The sequence below is a fragment of the Oryctolagus cuniculus genome, chromosome 6 (genome assembly GCF_051225735.1).
Source record: "Oryctolagus cuniculus isolate XC-2025 breed Fujian yellow rabbit chromosome 6, ASM5122573v1, whole genome shotgun sequence".
NCBI classification, from domain to species: domain Eukaryota; kingdom Metazoa; phylum Chordata; class Mammalia; order Lagomorpha; family Leporidae; genus Oryctolagus; species Oryctolagus cuniculus.
Genome location: NC_142872.1, coordinates 6,410,721 through 6,436,875, shown reverse-complemented (window position 1 = coordinate 6,436,875; position 26,155 = coordinate 6,410,721). Strand labels below are relative to the sequence as shown.

Here is a 26,155-nt window from a genome sequence, read left to right as displayed (position 1 = left end):
TTTGCACCATCTCTGTGTGTTAGAGTCCCTAATTGTGCTGGTGGATTTGTTTCTTCTTCCTTTTAATTCTGTCATTAAAAAAGGAATTACCAGGTCTTCCAGGAGGTTTGATTGGTTCTGAAACGCTCTTTCCCTGCCTTGATGCTTTTCCCCTTTCCTTGGGCTTTTCGTATCTACTAAGTTACGTTCATCCTGGTGGTGTTTTTAATACTGATTATTTTTAGAAGAATGTTTACTTATTTAATTTACTTTAAAGAGGGAGAGAGAGACCGCCTATCCACTGGTTCACTCCCTAAATGTCTGCAACAGCCAGGGGTGAGCCAGGCCATACCCAGGAGCCAGGAATTCAATCCAAGTGGGTGTTTCAGATTTTTTGCTCTTTTCTTTTTTCTGGATTAATTTTTCATTTCACTGCTTTCTCTTAGCTTGTTGTTTATATATGGTCTTACTTCTCTCTTCATGGCTCTCTAATTATTGTATGTCCTTGACTTGTCGATGTTTATTGTAAGTTTGTTCTTTGTTCTCTTCTCTGAGACTGTAAATATCTTAAAAAATCTTTAACTCTATTACTTCTGACTTACAATGTTATTTAGATAATATAAACTAAGTATGTTTATTTAAATCTCTCAATGCCTTATTGTTAGTATTTTCTGCTTGTCAACATTCATTTAAAGTTGCCATGCATTTTTCTTTTTGGTTGCTCTTCATTTCTTGTATTTCTGAACTTGTCTCCAGGAAAAATATTTTTTTCTGACCAAGGAAATCCTATTATTTCTGCCTTTGCTTCTTTTTAAAATTTCTATTCTGTTATTTATTTGAGTACAACTTTGTATGGGTTGAATAGAGGTGATTAGGGTTTTTACAGGTTGCACCGTTAACTCTCTACTTTAAAAATTATTTTATTTTTAATTGACACATAGTAATTATGCATATTTGTGGGGTACAGTGTGACATTTCAGTGCATGCATATGATGTGAAATGATCACATCAAGATAACTGACATGTTTGTCACCATGGACCTACATTGTTTCTTAGTGTTGGGAAAATTTGAACTCCTCTCTGCTAGCTGTGTTGAGATAGTTGGTGGACTGCTGTGGTCCTGAGTGTCCTTCTGCATTGCAGGCTGTCAGAAGTTACACCCCCCATCTCGGCACACTCCCGTCTCAGTGCACCCCAATAAGTGCACCCCGTCTCAGTGCCCCCTAAGTGTCCCGCTGTCTAAGTACACCCCTGTTTAATGCACCCCCTTTTAAGTTCACCCCTAAGTGCACCCACACTGCTTCTTTGACAACCAGTGTTCTGCTTTTGTGTTTTTCAGAAAATGTTTTCTTGGGTTTGTTTATTCTGAGGGAAGTTGATTGGCGGTTATGGGGCATTGGGTTAGTAGTTCTACTTCTTTGCTTCTGATGAGCTCAGTACTCAGTTCCACTTTGGCGTACCTAAACGTCACTTGTCTTTTTTTCTTCTGGCTTTCTTTTCTCTGTTTTTTTTTCCCCTTTGGGCAGCTTTTTGCAATGTATTTTAGTGGTTTTTATTTGCAGTAATCATATTTGGAGTTCATACTTCTTGAATTTGTAGCTTTATGTGTTCTCTGGGTTTTGAAAGCTTTTCTTCCCTTATGTCTTAAAATACTGTCTCTGGTCCATTTTTCTTCTGTCTGTCTGTGGTTCTGATTACCTGTATCCTTTGCCTTGTGTCCCTTTGTCTACTCTACTTTTTCCTGTGTTTTGGCCTTTTTCCATCTTGACCCATTATGGATGCTTTGTCTAACCTGGCTTCCAGGTCACTGAATCCGTGACATAATGTCTAATCTTTAATTTTGTTTCTTTAGTTCTCCATTTCAGTTATTTTATTTTCTTGTTTCAGAATTTTAAGTGTTTTTTTTCTTTTAATTTCCTATTTTCTGAGGAAAAAATCTTGATCCTGTATTTTTTGAACATGCATAGTTAATTAAGAATATATAGTGTTTTGAATTTATACTTAATTAAAAATCTGTGATGATTGTTTTGAAGGTCTCATGGGTTTATCTCTTCTTTCTGTTGCTTTTGTTTGCCTTGTAAAGTTTTCCCTGTTCTGCATAGTTGATGACTTTAAAAAGTGAGTTCAGCCTAAGATATGTGAAATGATTGAGACAGTGTGGAGTCTCTGTTTGCCTGGGTAACCATCCTTCACGGAACACTGCCTTTTATTCCTCACGGGCGGTTAGACGGGAAATGATCAGTCTGACTTCAGCTTCTGAAGCGGAGGTTCTTTCTCACTCACACCTTCTACTGGGGATTCTCCTTCCTGCTCCTCGTTTGCCTGCCTGCCGTGGACTCGGACTCAGGCTTCTCTCTCGGACGGAGGGCCTCCAGCTCTGCTCAGCTTCTCTGTTCCCAGCAGCCTCCTGCAGAACTGGCACAGAACTTGGGCAGGGGTGGGCTCTGTGATCTGCTTTTCTTTTGCCCCCCAGAGATGGATACGCAATTCTTCACACTCTTTTTTTTTTTTTAAGATTTATTTATGTATTTGAAAGAGTAACGGGGAGAGTGGGAGAGGGAGAGCAAGCGAGTGAGCGAGCTTCCATCCACTGTTTGACTCTCCAGTTGGCTACTGGACCAGGCCGAAGCCAGGAACGGGAGCTTCTTCCAGGTCTCCCACATGAGTGCAGGGGCCCAAGCACCTGGGCCATCCTTCACTGCTTTTCTCAAGCCATGAGTAGGGAGCTGAATCAGAAGTGGAGCAGCTGGGACTTGAACCAGCTCCCATATGGGCAGCAGCTTTACCTGCTGTGCCACGGTGCTAGCTCCCCACACTCTTTTTAGAAGTAGGTAACCCCTTCACTTGGGTGTCTTCCCTAGCCATAGTTTTGTAAGGAAGTGTGGCAGATTTCCCTCCCTGCCATTCCTGAAACCAGAGCTCTGTGGGAGCTGGGTTGTCAGTGAGGACAGTGGCCTGAGAGTGACAGGGCAGGAGTCAGATTTGGAGGTGGTGACAGGACGTGGTGGCTACTGGGGTTGAACGCTGAGCTGGGGGGCATCCCCTGGGGCTCCATCAACACAGACAGAAGCTTGGGCTTCTCTGGGTGTCCAGGGGAGCTTTTAGGCCTTTGAGGTAAGGAACAAAAGCTCTCAAGTGGCATTTTAGTAAGATGAGTGACAGAACACTGCACTGCTTGCTGGGGTGACACAGACTGCTATGTCCTGGGCTTCCCAGGAAGACAAGTGTATGTTTTGAGTACGACTGTTAGTTCTTAGATCTCTTCTTGACCAAACCTTATTTCCTACAGGCCTTGCTTCCTTGAGATTCGGAAATCAAGTGACTTTGGGTGGGGGAATATTGCTGATGCTTGTATTGCATTGAAAGTCCGATAGCCAGTGGGGAGAGAGCCCGGTGGCCTCCTTCTGTGCTGGACATGGAGGCAGTCCTGAGCAGGAGCATGCATCTCAGCTGTAGACCCTTCGCGGACACTGTGGATACCTGCAGAGTTGACTGTGAGAATCGTGTAAACAGTTGTCACATCCTGTGTTTCCTGCTTCCCCCTCACAGAGCATTGTGAAGTCAGTTTCTCCATTGCACGCTTGCTCCTTTCTTCATCAAGGAAACTCTGATGCCCTGGACCTGAGCGTTTCAGAGTCAGACACTGCATAAGTCGGCAGGGTTCAGCTCCTCTAATGTACAGGACTGCAACCAAAGCCCACATCGATTATGGGATTTGTCCAGAGTCCTGTACTGGCCAGTGGCAGAGCTGCCAGTACAACCACTGTTGTTTGTAATGTAGTCGTCCAGCATGCTTTTTTCCCAAAGCAACTGTAGAAGTGTATGTGTGACTATACTAATTAGAAAGTTAAATAGCAGACTGTTGTGCACAGACAGAAAAATACTGATTCTTAAAATGTCTGCATTACGTTATTAATACTCAGACCAGAGATGGACTGCAAAGTGCACCTGCAATAGCGTCTAACACTGCACTGTGCATTTGCCTCTGCTAAAGCTGCGGCCTTTTCCCTCAGCTCTCCAAGGAGTCTCTGAATCAGGAGAGATGACTGTGTAGCTTCCTAGATGGCTGAATTACACACAGCGTTCATAAGTGCAGCCGTGATGGGACCATGCCAGCTCCTTGCCTGGTACTTCTTGGAAGCTGCACCTTCTGCCATGAAGGACGCACGTTTATGTTGGGGAGATAGAAGGGTGACGCACCAGCAGTGGGAATTCTGGTTAGACTTTGATTCCTACTTGAGTCGTGGGTTCAGTCAGTACTACTGGGAATGCCTGAACAGAGAGGCGACACAGCTATAGGACCAGCCCCACACGTGACTGTGTCCGACATTGTCCAGGTAACAATTCCCGTGAACTCTGCGGAGCCCCTGGCCTGGTTCCTACTTAGGGGGCCATGCCTTAGTCATTCGTGAGTCAGAACCCAGTACAGTGGGAGACACAGGAGGTTCCTGATAAACAGTTGTTAACTTGAACCAGTACATACTTCTTCAAAGCTTTATGAAAAATGTGTATTACAAAATAATAATTCATGGATTTCAGTTTTTTTCATCAGAATACGCTTATATTTTTAAAAGCTTTATTTATTTATTTGAAAAAGCTACAGAGAGAGAGGGAGAGACAGAGGAAGAGAGGGAGACATCTTCCATCTGCTGGTTCACTCCCCTGATGACTGCAACAGTCAGGGCTGAGCCAGGCCAAAGCCACGAGCCAGGGGCTTCATCATGGTCTCTCAAATGGGTGCAGGAGCCCAACCATTTGGGACATCTTCCTCTGCTTTTCCCAGGCCATTATCAGGGAGCTAGATAGGATAGAAATGAGTGCCGACATGGGATGTGACAGGCAGTGCCTTTACCTGCTACACCGTAACTCCTGCCCCATAATACACTTACTTTGTATCCTATTTTCCCACTGACTTTTCGAAGTCTGCTCCTGTTTTCTTAAATCATTCACCCACAGACTCATCTTACTGCCTTACATAGAAATTAACATGTCTGTTGAGTTTTCCATAGGGATAATTGCAGGATTTTTCTCTTTCCCTGGATAAACTACGGCAGTAAAGAAGCAAGGGCCCTGGGTTCAACAAAGAGGACTTGGACATTTTGTAGCTACTGAAGCACAGCGTTTCTTCAGGGACGTCCACAGCGCCAGGAGCTGTCAGCTTGTTTGGGTAGCCGAAGGTCCTAAATTGCTATCACAAAACTGACGTTAAACCCCAAGCACTTCAAAGGCACTTTACCGTGGCTGAGAAGTGCAGAGAAGGGCTGGACAGCCGGCAGGTGTGGGTTTAATAATCAGAGCCCGTGAAATTGAAAAGCATTTTCTCTGGATGCAAGTGGCATTTTCCTCTATCCTGAGGGGTAAAACGTTACGCAGCATAAAAATGAAATCGCCACTGATGCTTTTAGTGGAAACAGCGTCTCCAGGAATGGCGCCGGGCTCGTGACAGTGTTGCTCTGCCTGCGCAGGTGACCCATCAGAACGTGCATCATGTACGGAGGGCAGGGCTTGCACTGGCAGTCCCGGGCAGTTTGGAGCACTAAGTCCAGTGCCCTGGGTCCTTCTGATGTCCTTTTATGCCACAAAGGCACAGAGCAGCTGCCCTGGTCTGCCTCAGTTTGGAGTCCAGCCTGAGTCTGGCTTGTGACAGACATGCAGCAGGTCGCACTGACTGTGAAGTCGAGGGTGCCTCTGACACTGTCCACTCACTTTTTAGACTGAAAGTCCAGTGGGGAGAAGTTTATTTCCTTGGCCATGTCACTGGATTGAGAGGCAATGCTGTCCTCTTTTGTGTTTTTTAATTTGAAGGGTAGGGAGAACCAAGACAGATAGAGAATGAGGGTGCTCCCAACTGCTGGCTCACTCCCTAAATGCCCACAGTAGCCCCTGCTGGGCCAGACCAGAGCTAGGAGCCCAGAACTCTTTCTGGGTCTCTTATGTGGGTGGCAGGGACCCATCACCACCACCTACCACGGTCTGCATTAGTAGAAAGCTGGAATTGGGAGGCGCAGTTGGAGCCGAGAATGCAATGCAGGAACTCTGATGTGGGATGTGAGTGTCTTCGTCAGTTTCATAACCCCTAGGCTAGAACCCCACCCCTGCTGGTTATACTGTTGAACATTTTACAAGTTGATAAAGTACAATTTGTAAGCTGTAAAATAAGCCCGTGTGAAGTGTGTATTAATACTGTCATTGACACCTGTGTGTGCACGGGTAACCACCATCCCAGTCAAAATGCAGGCAGTCATGACCTGGAAGACCCCTTTGCACCCTTCCTCCCAGTCCCGGCATCCACCCATCTGATTGCATCGTGGGGGTTATTTCTTCCAAGCATAAATGCAGCCAAGGTACGGACTCTTCGGTAGCTGCTCTGTCAGTCTATCCCAAGGACTTGAGCTTCATCGTGACATGGTGTGTGGAGCTCAGCTCTTCCTCTTGCAGCGTAGCGTTCCCTTTATGGCTGTTAGTGTATCGTGGCGTCTGAGGATGGCGTGTCCCCCAGCCTGGGCTTCTGTGAACGCGGGCGTTCCTGTACCAGCGTGCTGGGCACCGTGCTTCCACTCTCCTGGGGAGGAACTTGCAGTGGTTTACTTGAGAAGTACCTGTTGCCCTGCATGAGAGAATACCAGCGTGTTTTCTGAAGTGCTGCTTGTGTGTGCGTGTAGCCCCTCCTGGTCTGTGACTTTTCATCTTAGTCACAGTGTCTTTTCTGTGCTGCAAAGTTTTGATAAAATTCAGCCAATCGATTTGTTTTTTTTATTTTACAGTTCCTTCCTGTCATGTCCTATCTGAAGTCTTTGGTTGCCTTTGTGGTAACCAAAAATTTTAGGTTTTAGACAAAAATTTTTTAATATAGAGAGTGGTTTTATACTAAGTTTTCTCCAGGCAGTTTTAGTTTTAGATCTTCTGTTTGCATGTGCTCCGTTTATAGCTGATTATTGCATCAGTGTGAAAGAAGGGTCAGTTGTACTTTTTTATTATGGGTCCCTAATTGTGGAGCTCTTTGTGTTAAAATGTATCCATTCCTCACTTAGTTCTTCACATGTACACATGTGTGTATAGTATTTATATTCTGATTATTTCTGTTATGTATATAGTATTTACTTATTCATGTACTATCTTCTGTTCCCTTGTATAGAATCAAGCTAGTAGCATTCTGATTTTGAGTAAGTCTTGAAATCTGGTCATTTGATTAATCCAGCTTTGATCACTTTCAGGGTCTTTTCAACTACATTAGTCTGCATTTCCTGGTAGATTTTTTAATGAATGTGTCAGTTTTACATAGGTGCTGGGATTGTGGTGGAGCAGCAGTCAATCTATGGACGAGCAAGCAGAACGAACACACTAGTAGGCAGTGCAGAGTCCCGTGGGAGTGAGTACAGTGCACTTGTGACCTCGGGCACTGGGCCAGATCACACACCCTCAGCACCCCCTCTGCTGGCTGATGGCACGGACAGGGATGCAGGGCCCAGATGCAGCTGAGCCACTGCTGAGCTGTCCAGCGTCACTTCCTGTGATGCACGCCTTCCCAGCTTGTCTGCAGCTGGCGCCAGTCTGCCTTGCACGTGTGGGCGTTGCCTGCCTTCCAGAGGTCACTGTCTTCTCCCCGTTCCTCCTCACACTGTGAATCACAGTGGAAAAGTGCTGCTGCTTCACACAGCCACACCGTGCTGCCTGCTGTCTGAATACACACACACGGCACACACACGGCACACATACATACACCATAGATCACACACACACGGCACACATACATACACCATAGATCACACACATGACACACATACACCATAGATTCATACACACACATGGCACATATACATACACCATAGATTCATGCACACACATGGCACACATACATACACCATAGATTCATGCACACACATGGCACACATACATACACCATAGATCACACACACACCACACATACATACACCATAGATTCACACACACAGTACACATACATACACCATAGATTCATGCACACACATGACACACATACATACACCATAGATCACACACACACCACACATACATACACCATAGATTCACACACACGGTACACATACATACACCATAGATTCATGCACACACATGACACACATACATACACCATAGATCGCACACACATGCCACACATACATACACCATAGATTCACACACGGCACACATAAATACACCATAGATTCATGCACACACATGGCACACATACATACACCATAGATTCACACACATGGCACACATAAATACACCATAGATTCATGCACACACATGGCACACATACATACACCATAGATTCACACACACATGCCACACATACATACACCATAGATCACACACACAGCACACATACATACACCATAGATTCATGCACACACACAGCACACATACATACACCATAGATTCATGCACACATGGCACACATACATACTCCATAGATCACACACACAGCACATATACCTACACCATAGATTCACACACACATGGCACACATACCTATCCCACATGTACAACACACACATTTGTACAGCACACCATACACACAGCACACATACATACACCACACATACCACCCATACCACACATACCCCACACATACATATGCCACACATACAACACGCACATTCATGCAGACACACCACACACACCTCACACCCTGTACCCCCACCATCCATACTACACACACTACACATACATATACCACACATACAACACACATTCACACACCACACACATACACTGCACATATACCTCACACAGTAATAGATACATCACACACACTACACACCGCATACCCACACTACCCATACAATACACACATCACACATACATATACCACACATACAACACACACATTTATACACAGCACACACATACATACACCACACACAACTCACACATTAACAGACACACCACACAAACATACACATACCCACACCACCCATACCACACACCCAATACCCATACCCACACATACACCATATGTACACCACAGAGAATACATACATTCACACAGACACACTACATACACACCCCACACCTCCCACACACTACCCATACCACATACACAGCACACATACATACACCCCACACACCCCACATACATTCACATGCCATGCAGAGCATACACACACCACCAATTCCACACACACAGCACACATACATACACCCCACACACCCCACATACATTCACATGCCATGCAGAGCATACACACACCACCAATTCCACACACACAGCACACATGTATACACCATTCACACACCCCACACATTCACACAGACATGCCACACATCCCCCCCACACCACACCCACACACCCACACACCATCCACATAAAGCACACATACATACACCATTCATACACATTCCACACACACCCCACATTCATACACACCCCACACATAGATAGACCACACATGCAACACATACCCCCCACACACAGCACACATACACCATCCAGACCACACATACACAGCATATATACATAAACCATTCTCATACCCCATACATTCACATACACATGCTACACATATATACACCACACACACATTCACACATACAATACACACTCAAACACCATACACACTCAAACCACACATACCACCTATACCCCACGCACACCACACACACCACACACACAACACACATATAGCACACATACATACACCACACACAACACACTTAGACATACCACACACACATACAAATACCACACACACATATATACACCCCATACCCACACCCCATACCCACATCAACCATACCACATACACACTACACATACATATACCACATATACAACACACACGTAGCACACATAAATACACTACCTACAGTGCACATAGCACACATGCATACACCACACACATACCACTCACACCACACATATACTACACACAACACACATATACACAATACATATACCACATACACCCCACCCCATGAACAAACACACACGTACTGTACACACCATATACCCAACATACCACACACACATAGACGCACAACATACATTATCCTCAACACACCACGCATACCACGTAAATCCAGCTTCCACACAATACCACATATCATACATACATGCCCCATATACATAAACCACATACACACACCACACACCCCATACACACACCACAAACACCACAGTCACACACCCCACATACAGACCCCTACATATATATACACACAGCATATATACATAGCCCACACACCACACATATCACACACTGTGCATACATATACCATATACATATCACACACATATACCACAAAATGACATATATACACTATACACACCATATACATACACCACACACACAGCACATATACAATACACACACACACCATATACATGCCACCTGCACACACACACCACATATACAGCCTGCACATAAACCATACACCAGACACATACCACCAACACCACATACACATATCATACACCAAACATACAAACACCTCACATCACACACATACCATATACCACATACACAAACCCCACCCACACCACGTACACACACCCCATACCACACAGAAATACCCCACACCACAAACCACACACATCCCAAACCACACAAACCACCCACACCAATACACACATATACCTACCACACAGATAAACACACACACTTCCCATACCACGTACCCCATACACATAACACACACCACACATCACATACACACTACACATACCCCATGCACATAACATACACCACATATTACACGCATACACTGCATATACCACATATCCCCATGCATATAACATACCACACATTATATACACATACCACATATACATACCCCATACACATAACGCATCCCTTACCCCACACATACTACATATCACATACACACACCATACACACACCCCACATATACCACACATCACACATACACCACACACATTTTACACACCACATATACACACCCATACATGTAACACACCCCATCCCCCACACGTACCACATATGACACACACACTATACACACACCCCACACATACCACATATCACACACACACACCATACACACCACGCACACGCACACACATGAAAGATTTCAGCAGGTTGTGATGCGCGTCTCTGCTGGGCTCCTAGCCTGTTCCACAAAGCGCTGTGCTGGAGAGAGCACAGGATTCCAGGTCCCGTGTGGCTGAAGCCCCGTCCCTGCTCCCACTGGGGCGGCAGTGCAGGGTGGTGGTGGCTGGGTTACAGCTTCCATCCTACAGAACAGAGCTTTCTTCCAGTGCTTCTTGGGTGAAGTTTCGGGTTTTATGCACTTTGAGAAACTCACCTTGCTTATTTATTCCTGAGCACTTGGTGGACTCCACCTTTCCCTTTTGTCTCTGGGCAGCCTGAGCTTAGCACCTGAAGAACAGATGGGTAACTTCTCTGACTCCGGAAGTCACTGAAACAGTCAGTGTTTCTCCAGGCCTGTTTTACTAGCTGATAAGCTGGTCCTTAGGTTTGGTGCATGAAGTAGATGAACACAGGTCCACAGGTGGCGGTGAGCCCTCACATGATCACGTGTGTGACACAGCTGGGGACATGCTCCACGTGCATACACATCCCGAGGCATAGGTGGAGCTGCACACATGGCCACGCCCGCTTGGTTCAGGGAGCCAGGCTGCCCAGCGTCCCTCCTGCCCCAGGGGCCCCCTGTGTTCCCCTCTGGTCAGTGCGCTCCTCCCAGTCTTCCTCCTTTGGGCACCCCCATTCTCCAGGCACCTCTGTGCCTTCTCAGGGCTTCTTCCTGTCTCCATGCTACCCACCATGCGGCAGCAGCAGGCTGTCCTCTGCCTCCCAAGGAGGTGGCGGGATAGGAGAGCTGCACGTCCCTCAGTGGTCGTCTGCACCCCTAGGGTCATGTGCATGGGACTCCTGTTTGGCGGCGAAGGCAGGGCTTGTGACCCTCTTGTGGATGTGCTGTGGTCACAGGGAGTCCATGGAAAGTCGGCTCTTGCCGTGAGAAGCCCAGGGCTCAGCATGTGTGGCTCCAGACCTTTATCCGTTGGAAACCTGGTTTTGTCGCCTGCAAAACGGTGATCATTTACCCAGCTGGTCTCTGTCCATCCCAGCACACTGGTAGCCACTGGGCTGACATCTTGGGAAGGCTGGCAGTACAGTCACGGCCAAGGACATCCCCAGCATGAGTTATAATTGTTTCTCAGGCTCTGTTGCAGAGGCCTTTCCTGGGAGAGCTGGGATGGGTTTGGCTTGGCGGTGTTTGCTCTGGGTCCAGGGGCAGGCAGGCAGGGACGTGCTTTCTGACTCACAAGTTCACGGGCTGCGGGGGCAGATGAGTGATCTGAACCTGCAGAGTGAGGGGCTGCGGGGCATGGGATGCAGATACGTGAGGTTAGGGCCAAGCTGGCATGGGTGTATTCTTCAAGGTCCTTGTCTTGCACAGATAAGTCTATGAGGAGACAGTTACATCGGTGCACAAGTAAGCACAGGGCTTATTTAACAGTGAGGGAAAAAAGCATTCGTTCGTGCTCAAGTGTGGGCTGCCCACGTGGAGAAATACCCATTACGAGTGGGCTCGAGGAAGGCCTGACGTGAGAAGCGTGGGAAGGGAAGAGAGAGCAGCTCGTGGCACCTCCAGCCGTGGTCTGGGCCAAGGCAGAGGACTTCCCCAGCGTTGGCCTCGGTTATGAGATTGGGCTGGGGCCTCCACATGCATGAAGCTGCCTGGGAATTTTATGATACCTCCATGAATTCCCTGTGGACCCTGATTTCCATGTTTTCATGGTATCCGCCCTTCCCTGTCCCTGATGAAACAGGTGCATCCTGGGAATGAGGGCGTTTTGATTGACATGTTGGGGGCCTGCAGGCACCGCCAGCTCACTCCGAGTTACCCAGCTCCCTGGTCACACCCCATCAGAGGGGGCTGCGGGGTGTTAAAGGTGGATCAGCCATACAACGGCACCCTCTGGACGTGGCAGGGCAAGTGCCCGTTAAAAGCAGTTTGAACCAAACAGAAGATGATTGGGTAGGACAGGGGTAGTTCCAGGCGGGGTGAGATTGGGGAAAGGAGGGACTCCGGGAGGGGTGGCAGGGTGGTGTAGAGAAGAGACTTCCGGTGTCAAGGTGAGGGCCTCTGTGCTGCCACAGGGGGCTCGGGACTCATCCCCCTGAGAGATGGGAGATGACCAAGTTCTTCCTCTCAAGGAGACCTGGTGACATCGGCAGGGTGATTTGTAACCCTGGGGAGAGCAGGGAGAGTGAACCAGGTGCCAAGAGTTCGGAGATGCCCTGCACAGGAAGTCGGGTGGGCATGGGAAGGGGCTGCCTCCCAGGAATCCCTTCGGGAGGACAACAGGAGTGAGTGCAGCCAGGCAGCTGTGAGCTGGAAATGACCCCCACACGGTCCCCTGCTGGGGCAAGCTCGTGCGCCCTGCGGACGCCCCTGAGGCTGGCCTCTGTGCTGCCAGGACTGGACCTGACCCCCCACTAAGCTCAGGACTCCTGATGCCCAGGGATGGCTGAGAGCATTCGATTCCCTTCGCTAAGAGAAGAAACTGAAAAGAGCAGACACTTTGTCTGCAGAAATGTTACTCCGTGTAAAAAATAACAACACTAATGGATCCTACAACTTCTAGCCAGAATCTGTTAGGCTGCTGCTATGGCAACCCCTGAGAAAGCACCCAGCGAACCCCCTCGGGCCCCTCCCCCTCCACGTACCTGCCAGTCGCCCTCCCTCGAGGCTGTCTCTCTCGCACTCCACCCACCCAGTGAAGATCCAAAGCAAAGAGACAGAAAATAACATCTCCTAACAATCTGCTTGTCATTTAGAAAAAGCTCACTGTATAAATGTCATGGAAACAAGCTGTTCTCGCAGAAGGAAGAGGAGAAAGCGCTGCCTCACTTGCCTCCCTTTCAGTTTTAATCTTCCTAATAAAAGGGTAACACAAAGCAAATGTTAAGTGTTTGAAAGCAAATATCTGTGGAGCTTGCTGGCGGCTCCGGACAGCGGGAGCTGCGGGTCAGGCTCTCGGAGTGGCCGCCCGAGGTGACAACAGCAGATCGTGGGGACTTGTGACAGGGCCGGTAGGGGGTGCTGAGCAATGGGGACCGAGGATGCTGGCTGACTTGAAGGCCCACGAGTTTCTGTTCTCCTAATGAACGCCCCTGGGCCCCGGCTAGGGTGACTGTGGGCCCGCTCTCTGTGGGTGAGTAGGCTGGAGTGCTCTCAGCAGGAGCACAGGGGCTGTGGGAGCTGGCGAGGCCAAGAGGAGGGGGCTTCGGGCTCAGCTGCCACAGCAGGGAGGTTGGGAGCCCCAGGGCAGAGGTGGGGCTCAGCAGCAGCATCCGGGGAAGAGAAGGAATTCTGGGAGCTGGTTCTGTGACATCGAGGAGAAGGACAGACAGCAGGCTGTCAGGGAGCCTTCATGCAAGGCCTGGACAATGTGTTGGCAAGGGCCTGTGGGGCAGAGTGGGGATTCCAGCACGTGAAAGTGGGTGTGGCGAGTCTGCACCCCCACTCCAGAATCTGCGCCTGCACCAGGACCCTAGAAGCTTCCCAGGAGGGGAGGAGACTTCAGCAGGACACGTGCTTAGAGTGAGCTGTGTACATGGCCGATGAAGGACTGAAAGACGCTATAGAGAAATAAATTTGGAGAGAACATGCGGAGTCTCTAAAGGGAAGTTTCAGAAAGTAAGACATCGGGCCGGATGAGTTAGACTGGGCCTAAGGAGGCCGAGGGTGGAGTGAGGTCTGAGGCCTCACAGCTCCCTGTCTGTGCAGGGGGTCGCCGGCGAGCACTTGTGGCTGTGACCCAAGAAAGCCAGCGGTGCCACCTGCACCAGAAGATCCCAGAGGCAGTGTCTGCTTCCTGCTCCCTGCAAGGGAGCTCGCGGGATCCTGGTGTGCTCCAGCCGGCCTGGCGCAGAGGCAGGCATGGAGGCAGAGACGGGGCAGGCCAGGCTGTGGGCAGGCAAGTGCAGGACAGCCAAGTAGCAGCCAGTTCCCTGGACTGGCGTCCGACGAGGGAGGGAGGCTCGATTGGTGGTTGGTTGAGTGCAAGCGAGGGAAGGAAGAACGAGGACAACTCTGTCGTGAAAGTTTATGAGTAGAAAAAATACTGCGTCACTGCTGAAAGAATGGACCTTAGCCTTGGGGCCTGCTCCTGCCCAGGTCGCTCATCCGCATGGGACTGTGGGGCTGCCTCGCCCTCCTCAGCTTGTTTAAAATCCATAAGAGGGGAAAAAAATAATGCCCGTATGTTAGGCTCGGCTCTTGAATCAAAGGATGTATTTTCTGTAACATAGTTAAAAGTGTGTTTGCCATGAAGAGAAAGCAATGATGGGTAAGACTGACGGATTGGCTTTAAATTATAAAAACAAATGACTTTTGCTGTTGCATTCACATCTCCGTAGTGCGAGAGAGGGGGAGGCTTCAGGCTCAGTCTGTGCGGTGCTGACGGTCTGCTGCGGTACTTCCCAACCTGCAATATGGACTGTGTTGTAAATTGTCAGAATTAAGATTCTCATTTTAATGGCATCTAAAGATGCACAAACAAAGCTGAACTCATCTTATCTAGGATTCCTTTGTAAATACAAATCTAATACAAGTTTTTTAAACATTTATTTATTTGAAAGGCAGAGTTATGGAGAGATAGAGGCAGAGAGAGAGGTCTTCCACCTGCTGGTCACTTCCCAAATAGCCATAATGGCTGGAGCTGGGCCAGTCTGAAGCCAGGAGCCAGGAGGTTCTTCCAGGTCTGTCTCACGGGTTCAGGGCCCCAAGCACTTGGGTCATCTGCTGCTGCTTTCCCAGGCCGTCAGCCGGGAGCTGGGTCAGAAGAGGAGCAGCAGGGACTTGAACCGGCGCCCATATGGGATGCCAGCACCCCAGGAGCTCATTTAATGTTCTGTGCCACAGCGCCGGCCCTAACATACAAATTTCTGAGGTAAATATAATTAAAACTATAAAGCCAGGAAAGTAAAATTAACCATGAAAGAGACTTAAACACTGCTGAAACTGCGCCACCCTGGTTAGACTTAATTGGCCATATATTTGTGTCTGTTTTCTGCTTCTCATTTTCACTCTGGACAAACCTATGAAGAGATACTGATTGGATTACACTTCGGGCTATTCATACAATTCTGTCCCATGGGTGGTCTGCAGCAGTCCTAAGGCGCTGGTAACAGCTCTGCCAGCAAGCAGACTTGAAGCCCCAGTGTGAGGAGTGACGTAGAGACTGGGTCTCACGCGGGCATTGCTAGAATGAGAAAGAGCAGGATTCCTGAGTTCTACTTTGCTGTTACGCGGTGGTGCTCAGGGCAGAATTTTCAGGGTACCTGCACTCACCCAGAGCTGCTTGTTCACAGGCGGCCTAGGCTGGTCGGAAGGTAGGGAGTTAGCTCAATTGATTGTTCACAGTCAGCCTTTTAAATAGTGTCGTCGCTGGTGGCTGCACCCCTGGCCACACCTAGTTGTGCGCAGCAGGCTGAGCTGGGGTTTACAACCGTGGATGAGAGTGTAGTCTCAAGCTCCCATAGAAACGTGGGCCCTGCAGTCACCCACAGTTCCCGTGTTTAGGGTTAACTCTGGAATGGGGCAGGTTTCAGTCTGTGGGACCAGAACTGCCATCACTGCGAGTCTGTGTTCTCTCGCCACGACAGAACACCGAGACTGGGTGGATTGTAAAGCAAGGAGCCGGGTGCTGGCTCCCAGTCCCAGGGCTGGAGAGCCACCCTTGTGCATTGCAGCCGATGGAGGCAGCGGGCTGCTTCCAGGGGCCAGGGAAGCTGACGGCCTGGTGAGCCTGGTGGGGAAGAGACCTTGTTCCTCCTGGTGACCTCATCACTCCTAAAGGCCAGGATGCTGGGAATCCAGTCCCAACCTGCGTTTCTGAGGGACACGCCGTGTCCAGACCACAGAGCTCAGTAATCAACCGGGGCTGTGTCTCGGGCTTCCGGCAGGTCTAAGCCATCACCATTCCCCTCTCTCTGCTCGTCCAGGCCGCACTGGCCACGCCCTGCTGTCCTCTCTGATTCGGGAACGGCTCGGCCGCCCCGCCCTCTGGCATTGGAAACGTCAGGCGTGGGTCACCATGCCACTCCGTTGCCCACATGAGGGGTGAAGAACCCTGTCAGCTTCCCTGGCCCATATGTCCTCTCTGCTTCTGCACGATGACGGATGTGGGGGTTTCTGGGGACTTGAGGCGCCCTCAGCTCCTCCTGGAGAGTGGACATAAGTCTGTCCTGTGCAAGCTCTGTTTATGTCCAGCCTCACTTTGTTCCATCTAACTTTGTTCCCAGAAGTCCTTCAGGGAACTTTCAAAAGAGTGTTATTTTAATTGGTTTAAGTACATACACGTATAGCATTGAGTTTCTCTTTTGAGGATGCAAGCCAGAGAGCAGTGTTTCTGTGCCTCGGCCCATAGCCCCTGGAGAAGGCTAGCTTATCTCTCTCACGGCTTCGTTTATTAGAAAGCTTTGATTCCCTGTTGTACGCAGTGCTGAGTGTGTTGTGAACCCAGTGTTGGTAAATTGTGTCTCCTTCTATCCTCTCTTCTGTTCTGGTGGCTGGTCTGCTCCTGCGTCAGTGCCATCCTGTCTGTGTTTTCTCTGTCTTTGCAGGAAGTCTTGGGGTCTGTCAGGGAAAGACCATACCATTTGTTCCTTTTATTCAAGATTTTATTTATTTGAGAGGCAAAGTTACAGAGAGAGGGAGAGACAGAGAAAGAGATCTTCCATCCACTGGTTACCTACCCAAATGGCTGCAGTGGCCAGAGCTGCACTGATCCGAAGTGGGAGCCAGGAGCTTCCTCCGGGTCTTCCACCAGGCCATAACAGAGAGCTGGATCAGAAGAGGAGCAGCCGGGACACTGGGATGCTGGTGCCGCAGGCAGAGGTTTAGCCTACTGAACACGTATAAACACACAGCGCCGGCCCAGTAGAGCGTCTTTTCTGGAACATTCTACTTCCTGATTTTCTAGGTGAAAGGATAACTGTATCATTTCTGCCAGAGCACTGCCCCCACCATTTGTTCTTTACGGTTGCCCCGCCATTCTTGGCTTGCTGCATTGCCTCCCTGGAAGGTCACCTGGGATGTCGAGTGGGACCGGGTTGTCTCTAGATAGTGGGGTCAGAAAAACCTCTTCATGTCCTGAAGCCTGTAGCCTATGAATACGATGGATCCTTCTTGTTTGGCCTTTTGTTGTTAAGCATGCATAGAAATTAGACACATCTATATAACTATAGATATTGTACGTATCTGTGTAAAGATGAGATTTTGATCCATGTGCATATTGTGCAGTGCTCAAATCAAGGTGAACATATCTATTTGAAACCCTTTCTTCTAGCTTCTATATTTTAAGAAAAATATACAGTATGTTATTGTTATCTGTAGTCACCCTACTGTGCAGTTGGGTAGCAGAACTTCTTTGTCCTCATTGTAACTTAGTGCCCGTATTTTTGAAAATCTTAATAATTTTCCATGAGAGTCTTTTATGAATTCCATTAAACTTACTTCTTCATATTTGATATTTTCTTTTTTTTGAAATTTTCAATTATCTTTATATACAGAAGATCAATTTAGCATATATTAAGTAAAGATTTCAATAGTTTGCACCCACACAGAAACACAAAGTGTAAAATACTCATATTTGATATTTTCACGCTATTGCAATATCATTGAAACCTTTTTGTTTATGATTACTTTTTGCTGATGTTAGAATACATTTGATTTTTCTACATTAGCCTTTACTCAGCAAACATAGACCTCTCATTGATTTTCTGAATGAAGTACAAATTGATTTGACAAATCTGTGTAGATAAACAAGAGTGTCAGGGTGTTACTGTAGTACGGCTGTGATGGCGTGGTTTATATGTAGTGCTTCTGATTGATGTGATGTTGCTTTACTGAACTGTGTAGGACATCTACAGAAATGCTGATTACAAGCGATACTTACAGGCATCCAGTGTTCCTCCAGATCTTAGGGGTGAAAATTTCACAGTTGACCTTTAAATAAAATGCCTATTACAGTTCGGACATCCTCAATTTAAAAATTAAGGAACTGTAATTACCCAAAATCTGAAACATTTTAGCATTGACATGACAGCACAAGGGGAAAATTCCACAACTGATCTCAAGGGTCAGAAACACTACAAATTATACATAAAACTGCCTTACAGCTGTGTGTATGAATCTAGCAACTCTGCTGCTAGGTAAATATTCTGAAATCATTATGTCAAAGGGAGGGTTGCATTCTGTGTCATTGCAGCACCATTCACAATAGCTGGGAGATGGACTCCGCCTAGATGTCCATGAACACGTGCAAATATGGTGTATGTGCACAGTGGAATACTGTTCAGCAGTTAAAAAGGGTAGAATCCTGTCATGACAGCAGCACAGGTGGAGCTGAAACACCTCAAGTGAAATCAGAAAGGCACAGAAAGACGAAAACTGCATGTTATTAGTTGTCCGTGAAACCTCACACAGCTGGCCTCGTGGAAAGAGAGAGCAGAAGAGCTGTCGCTAGACACAAGGAAGGGCAGTGGGAAGACTGATGAGGGAGATCGGATATGGGAGCCCAATCCTGTTAGCAGGGGACGTGAGCCCTCGTTCCACAGCGCAGTACAGGGAGTGCAGTTTGCAGTAATGCGTTCATTTTGTAAAGAACTGAGAGGAGTTTGAACACTCCTTGCACGAAGAAAGGATCAACATGTAAGCATATGGGCTGGCTAATTGTCCTGATTTTGTCATTACCCACTGTATGAGTATTGAATTATCACACTATGCCATTTAAACACAGATTCTGATTATATGTTAGTTAAAACACTTAGGAAATAAGGAGGAAGGGAGGAAATATGAATAGAAGAAAAAAATAGATACTTTAGAAAGCAGTAAATCCCAGGAAAGTTTGTGGAAGAAAAACTTGACGGCAGAGAGCAGCGTCTAAGAAAAGAGGAGGAGGTGATGAAGAAGATGAGCAGAAGGATGCGTCCTTGCAGAGGTAACAATACAGATAGTAAACCTTTGGGAAAATGTTGTGAGGGTAAACGAAAAGTTACAACTGAGTAAGTTAGGAATTTAAACATGGAATATAACAATCTGTGGTATATGAATAACATTATTCAGATAAAACTGAAGACAAAATAGACTTGTTCTTAGAAAATAAAATACTTTAACTGAGTCGGTAAGGAGATTTCTTCATTAGGCTCACAACCCCTTTCTACACAGTGAACCAGTGAGTGGTGAAGTGTCTTCCCACAGAACACTGGAGTCTAGATGATTTTTCCAGAAAAGTTCAAGCAAACCCTCAAGTTATAGTTCCTTCCAATTTTATAAACCCAGAAGGAGAAAATCTTGGAATAAGACAAGAAGGACCATCCAGCCCTCAACAGTCGCTTTACGATGCTAGTCAGGAAATTCAGATGATAGGCCGTTCCTGTCTAAGTACTCCAGGGCACAGCTTCTAAAGTAACTTTCATCGAATTGAAGTCAGGAACAAATACAGATTTTTAAATCTTAACCAATGTCATGTCGGGAGCATTTCAAAACCTGTGCAGACTGCCTACAGAGCAGTGCACAGAATGCCAGCCAGTGGGGAAAGTGGGCAAAGAAATGACTACATTATCAGTAGAAGGCGAGACCCAGATGTCCAGGGAACCTGAAAAGCTGTTCCAACTCAAGATAGAACCACAAGTAGGCCCTTTCCTACCTGTAGGATTGCAAAAGTGAAACACTGTGTCAGTACTAAGAGTTGGTAACTATATGATAGGTTGTGAGCAGTTTTCTCTAGTGGACAGCATACACACAGGCTCCATTATTTTGGAGCACAATTGGATCAAATTAATACATTAAAGTTGAGCCTGTTCCCTTGAGCAGTGATTGTGTTCCTCAGTGTGTCATCTTGGTGTATTTGAAGTGGTCCTCAGAAAGGGGTCATCCCATAACTGTTGGCACGTGCATGAGGAACTGAACACAGGGACAGAGTCTGCCTTTAGGGTCTTTGATAGGAATCTGACATTACCAGGCCATGTGTTTTGTATTTCACAAACATGTGAGCCTGTGGCCAATTAGAGAAGAAAATCTTCCTTCCCTTGATGTCTGTTGAGTCACTGCTGTAGAGCAGTGTGACGTGGGAGAGAGAGGCAGTGCTCGCAGTGTGGCCTGCCGGAGTCAGTGGACAGTGCTCTTGGGTGTCGTGGGTAAGGACATGAACTCCCCTGTCCCAGGACCACTTGGACAACTTCAAGTTTAGGATGGTGTCACCACCTCAACTCACTAGTGGACTGGTCACAGCAAGGAGAGGACATGCGTGACATTGATTATCAGTCTTTGCTCTGCCATGCCTCACACACACACACACACACACACACAAACACATACATGCACAGGAAGAAATGTGTGAGAAATTTCACATCAGCATCATATATGATAAAGAAAATATTGAAACTGACTTTGTACATTAGCAAGAATATTAACCCAACTGCACACACACATACACACACAAATACTTAGAAGGCTCACAATTTTGAGCCAAAAAAGGGAACTGACAATGTACATGTAGTAAAATATTATATTAAAATTTAGAGATACACAAAAATAGAGGATCCACATTATAGAGGTATAAGGGAAAGTATGAGGAAGTTACATACTGAAGTTGATGATGGTGAAGAGAGAGAGATCTCCCATCTGCTCATTAACTTCGCCAGTAGCCTCAGCAGCCAGGGCTGTTCCAGGCCAAAGCCAAGAGCCTGGATCTTCATCCAGGTCTCCCATGAGGGGTGGCAGAGGCCCTAGCACTTAGGCCATCCTCTGCTGCTTTCCCAGGTGTATCAACAGGGAGCTGGGTGGGGAGTGGAGAGGCTGAGACTTGAACTGGCACAGATATGGGATGCCAGTGTCACAGGCAGCAGCTTACCCTGTTGTGCCACAACACCAGCCCCAGGTCTAAGAGTTTTTCCAAGAGATCCAGAGTCAGACGGTGTGTTCTCTGGGAGCCCTGTTGGAGAGCACCGCCACTTTCGTTAGGGAATCATCCAGGTCGTCTGGAGCATGGCAAGAGGCGGCAGTTGACACAGCAGATACATGCAGAGTGTGATTGTTAATATCCTAATCCTCTGCTTAAATAGTCCTAACGCCAGTGGGCTCACCACCTGTGCAAGTGGCCCACTCCATTGTGGCTTTCAAGACACACATCCCTCTTTCTAGGTCTTGGCCCCAGTGTTGGAATGAACCCATTCCCCCTCGCTAAGAACCTTTCTGGTGTCTGAAGTAGGGTGCCCACTGGTGCTCTCTTGTCAGGGAGCAGTTACTCTGGAAACCTCCTCTTCAGCTTATTTAGTGCTGACCTCAGGCCCTGCTTTCCTGACAGCGGCTGTCACGTCGGAGGTCCCCTCCCCTGTGCCTGCAGGCTTGTCTGCACCTGCGCCCAGCTTCACTACCAACCTTTCTGGGTGCTAGGATGAGTGATTGCTCTCCCAAAGGCTGCGCCTTTCCTTAGTACTTTGGCGTTCATCCTTCCCATTTTCTCCTGTTTCACTGGTTATTTTCTTCCTTGTTTGTCAAAAATTTCCTTTTCATTTCACTTTGCTCTCATAATACAAGTAACACAGGAACACATTTTTCCCTAAAACATAAAACGGTGACGTTTCTCTGGCCACTCTGCATTCTCACCTCTTCCCACAGGTAGCCAACCTGACATTTTTCATATATTCTGCCATTTTTGTGCATTTACACTTTATGAAGGCAGGGAAATGTACAGCTTTGTGGGTTACATAAGTGGGCTAATAATGCCTTTATGTTCCAACCTTTTTAAAAAGAGAACTATAATGGTATACCTTGGAGAACTTTCCATGACTGTACATACTTGAAACCTCTCTCGGTCTTTGACTTTTAGTACAGAACTATTCATTAAATCTGTCCTGTATTAATAGTGTTTTACGGTTTTTTTAAAATCACTTTTTGCTTTGATTTAATTTCAAACTTAGAAAAACATTGGAGGAATGACATGAAGAACTTCTGAGTACCTTCTCCTTAAGTTCGCTGATGGTTAGTGATTTCCCCTATTACCCAATCAGTTTCTCTCTGTCCTACCCGTTGTGCACTTGACTTTTTTCTGCACCACTCGATAAATTGAAGACGTTAAGCTCCTTTAAGACAGAGTCTCAGATGTGTGTGTCTGGGGATACAGACCTGCAGGTAGGAGAATAAGATAAGCTGAGTCCTCCCAGCTGTCCCTGTTCTGACCTTCAGAGCCATGTCCTCTTAGCCAGGGTCTGTGGCAGAGAGAGGACGTGGTTGGCTGTCACGTCTGCCTGTCCACTGTAGCACCCGGCACATCCTTGGGCATCCTGTATCTTTGCCCAGTCACCGTTCCTGAAGAGCACAGGCCGGGTTTTGGGGGAAAATCGGTTCGCAGTTTTGGTCTGTCAGGTAGCTGTTCCTCGTGATTAGGACTGGGCTGTGGTCCCCAGGAACCTCACCTACGTGGCTGATCCTCCGCACTGCCCACATCGGCCGGCAGGGCCTGTCGGTCTGCAGCATCCCGGGGTGAGACTCGTTTCCTCTGGTTAGGTTGTGTTCACTCAGTGTTTCTTCCCTCTAAAAAGAAAGCCAGTGAAGTTACCATGGCCCTTTTCTGTCAGTGAGAAACGTGTTACAGGATCTTCGTAGCCTAATGACTGTCCACTCCGTTACCCACGATCGTCCACACGCTGTAAGAGTGTCCGTCCCTGTGTCTACGTGGACGTGAGGATTCCTGCTGTGTTCAGTTTTATGTTGTGCTGAGATTGCCTCCGATGTGCTGGGTGAGAGCCCTGGTGGCAGGAGTTTGCTGTCCGTTTGCTGCGTCCTCATGGCTTTTCAGCGTGACCTGTTTCCTGAACTCCCTGTTCTGCTCTCAGACTCAGTCATTTTTCCAGGAATCACGTTCTGAGGAGCCGTGGTCTGAGCACTGGCTCTGGGATTGTACTGCTCCCAGGGCTTTTGGCAGGCAGAGTTAGGGAAGGAAAATGCAAACTCGTTCCCATGAGCGTCTTCCCGGAGCCGCTTCTCTGTGCAGATGGGTGCGGTCCATACCAGATTGCACGGTTCTCACTGCCTGCTCCCACCTGTTCATCTGCCCAGCCCTCCTGTGCACAAGGTCATTTCAGAGCTGCTGGCCCACACTACGCCCAGTCACTGTCTTTAGACTGTGGTTGTTTAAAGTGAGGCCTGTTAGTACTGCTGTTAATGTCTTATTCTTGATAATCAGACTGTGCTTATATAAGACACAGACATTGGGGAACGTGGAGAAGGAGGTATAAGAAGACCCTTTGCATTGTCTTTTCTTCCAAAACTTTTCTGAAAATCAGTACTAGTTTTAAAAAGTTTCCCCTCCAACTCACAAGCTCTGGTCTGGTTATACTTTCCTTTTGAAAAACAGCAAAGCTCATCTAATGTTGGTTGTTTTGTGTCTTAGCACTTCTGCATTTTCTCAATGATACAGTAATTTTTTGAGCCTATGAAACATGTGCTTCAAAAAGGAAAAAGTATTAAAAATGTACTTTAACTTTAATAATGAACACACAATTATTCTTAGGTGTTTAAAATTAACTGAAAAGTGATCCATGTTAAATATAAGAGTGGGAAAAAGAGAGGGAGGAGATGTACAGTTCAGCACATGCTCACTTGGACTTGCCCCTAATGGTAGAGTTCGAAACGTGCCAGAAGATTCCAATTCAATCCCATCAAGGTGACATGTACCAATGCCATCTCACTAGTCAAAGTGATCAGTTTCAGTTCATAATTGATCAAAAAGATAGGATCAAGAGTCAAAGGGACCACATAAACAAGACTAGTGTCTGCTAATACTAACTGAAAGAATTAAAAAGGAGAGAACGGTCCAACATGGGAAGCAGGATACACAGCAGACTCTCATAATGGCAGATATCCTGAACAACACTCTGGCCTCAGAATCAGCCCTTAAGGCATTTAAATCTGGCTAAAAAGCCCATGAGAGTTTCTCAGGCATGGAAAGCCAAGACATTGTGGCAAAAAATGACCTAAATGAAAGATCTCTGTGAGTGAGATCCCAGTGGAAAGAACAGGCCATCACAGAAGGAGGTACCTTTCTCTGAAGGGAGGAGAGAACTTCCACTTTGACTATGACCTTGTCTAAATAAGATCGGAGTTGGCGAACTCAAGAGGCTTCCATAGCCTTGGCAGCTGATGACAAGAGCCTCGGGTGATTACTGACGTCATAAATAAGAGTGTCAATTGTTAAATCAACAACAGGAGTCACTGTGCACTTACTCCCCATGTGGGACCTCTGTCCTTAATGTGTTGTACTATGCGAATTAATGGTAAAACTACTACTAAAACAGTACTCTATACTTTGTGTGTCTGTGTGGGTGCAAACTGTTGAAATCTTTACTTAGATGTTCTGTATATAAAGATAATTGAAAATGAATCTTGATGAAGAATGCGATGGGAGAGGGAGTGGGAGATGGGATGGTTGTGGGTGGGAGGGAGGTTATTGAGGGGAAAAAGCTGCTATAATCTTAAAGTTCTACTTTGGAAATTTATATTTATCAAATAAAAGTTTAAAAAAAGTACTTTAAAAAATGCCCATTGTTCTCTTCTCTCTTCTACTTTATTTCCACCCACCTCTGTAGATAAAATTTCATCAGCTCTGGCTCACCCTTCCAGGTTGTTTTCTTAATAAGGTATATATTTATACATTTACAATACATTGTTTCTTCTTATTCCTTCTTTTTATATAGATATACATATATACATGTTTGGATTTCTTTGTGCTTTGGCTTTTTCACATTTATCAGTAAATCCTGGAATTTTCTGCCTATCTGTTTTCAGAGATCTTCCTTGTTTATTAGTGCATGGTGTAATATTCCATTTTGAATAAAGTTTTAAGAATATATCCATGTGTGCTGTATCTGATATTTTGTGATTGCAAGTAATAGTGTAATTAATACTCCTGAGTGTAAAAAATTCTATGATGTTGAAGTCATATGGGAGGGGCAGAAAAGCTAGAGGAGAGATTTTTAAGTCAAAATTAAGTTGTGAAGAAAAAATTCTAAAGTTTTCATGATTAAGAATTATAAGAATTATTAGTGTTTGAGGAGATATATTTTTACCCTGATTTGGGTGTTAAACAATATAAGTACATATCAAAACATCACGTGTCATTTCTACTATCTATGTTTATTTTTATGTGTTAATT

At 46.6% G+C, this 26,155-nt stretch overlaps 1 long non-coding RNA gene across 1 annotated transcript in view; it reads left to right on the top strand.

Annotated features, from left to right (window-relative positions):
- LOC103346548 (uncharacterized) overlaps positions 1 to 26,155 on the top strand; it is a 199,429-nt gene that overhangs the window by 162,153 nt on the left and 11,121 nt on the right. The window lies entirely within an intron of this gene.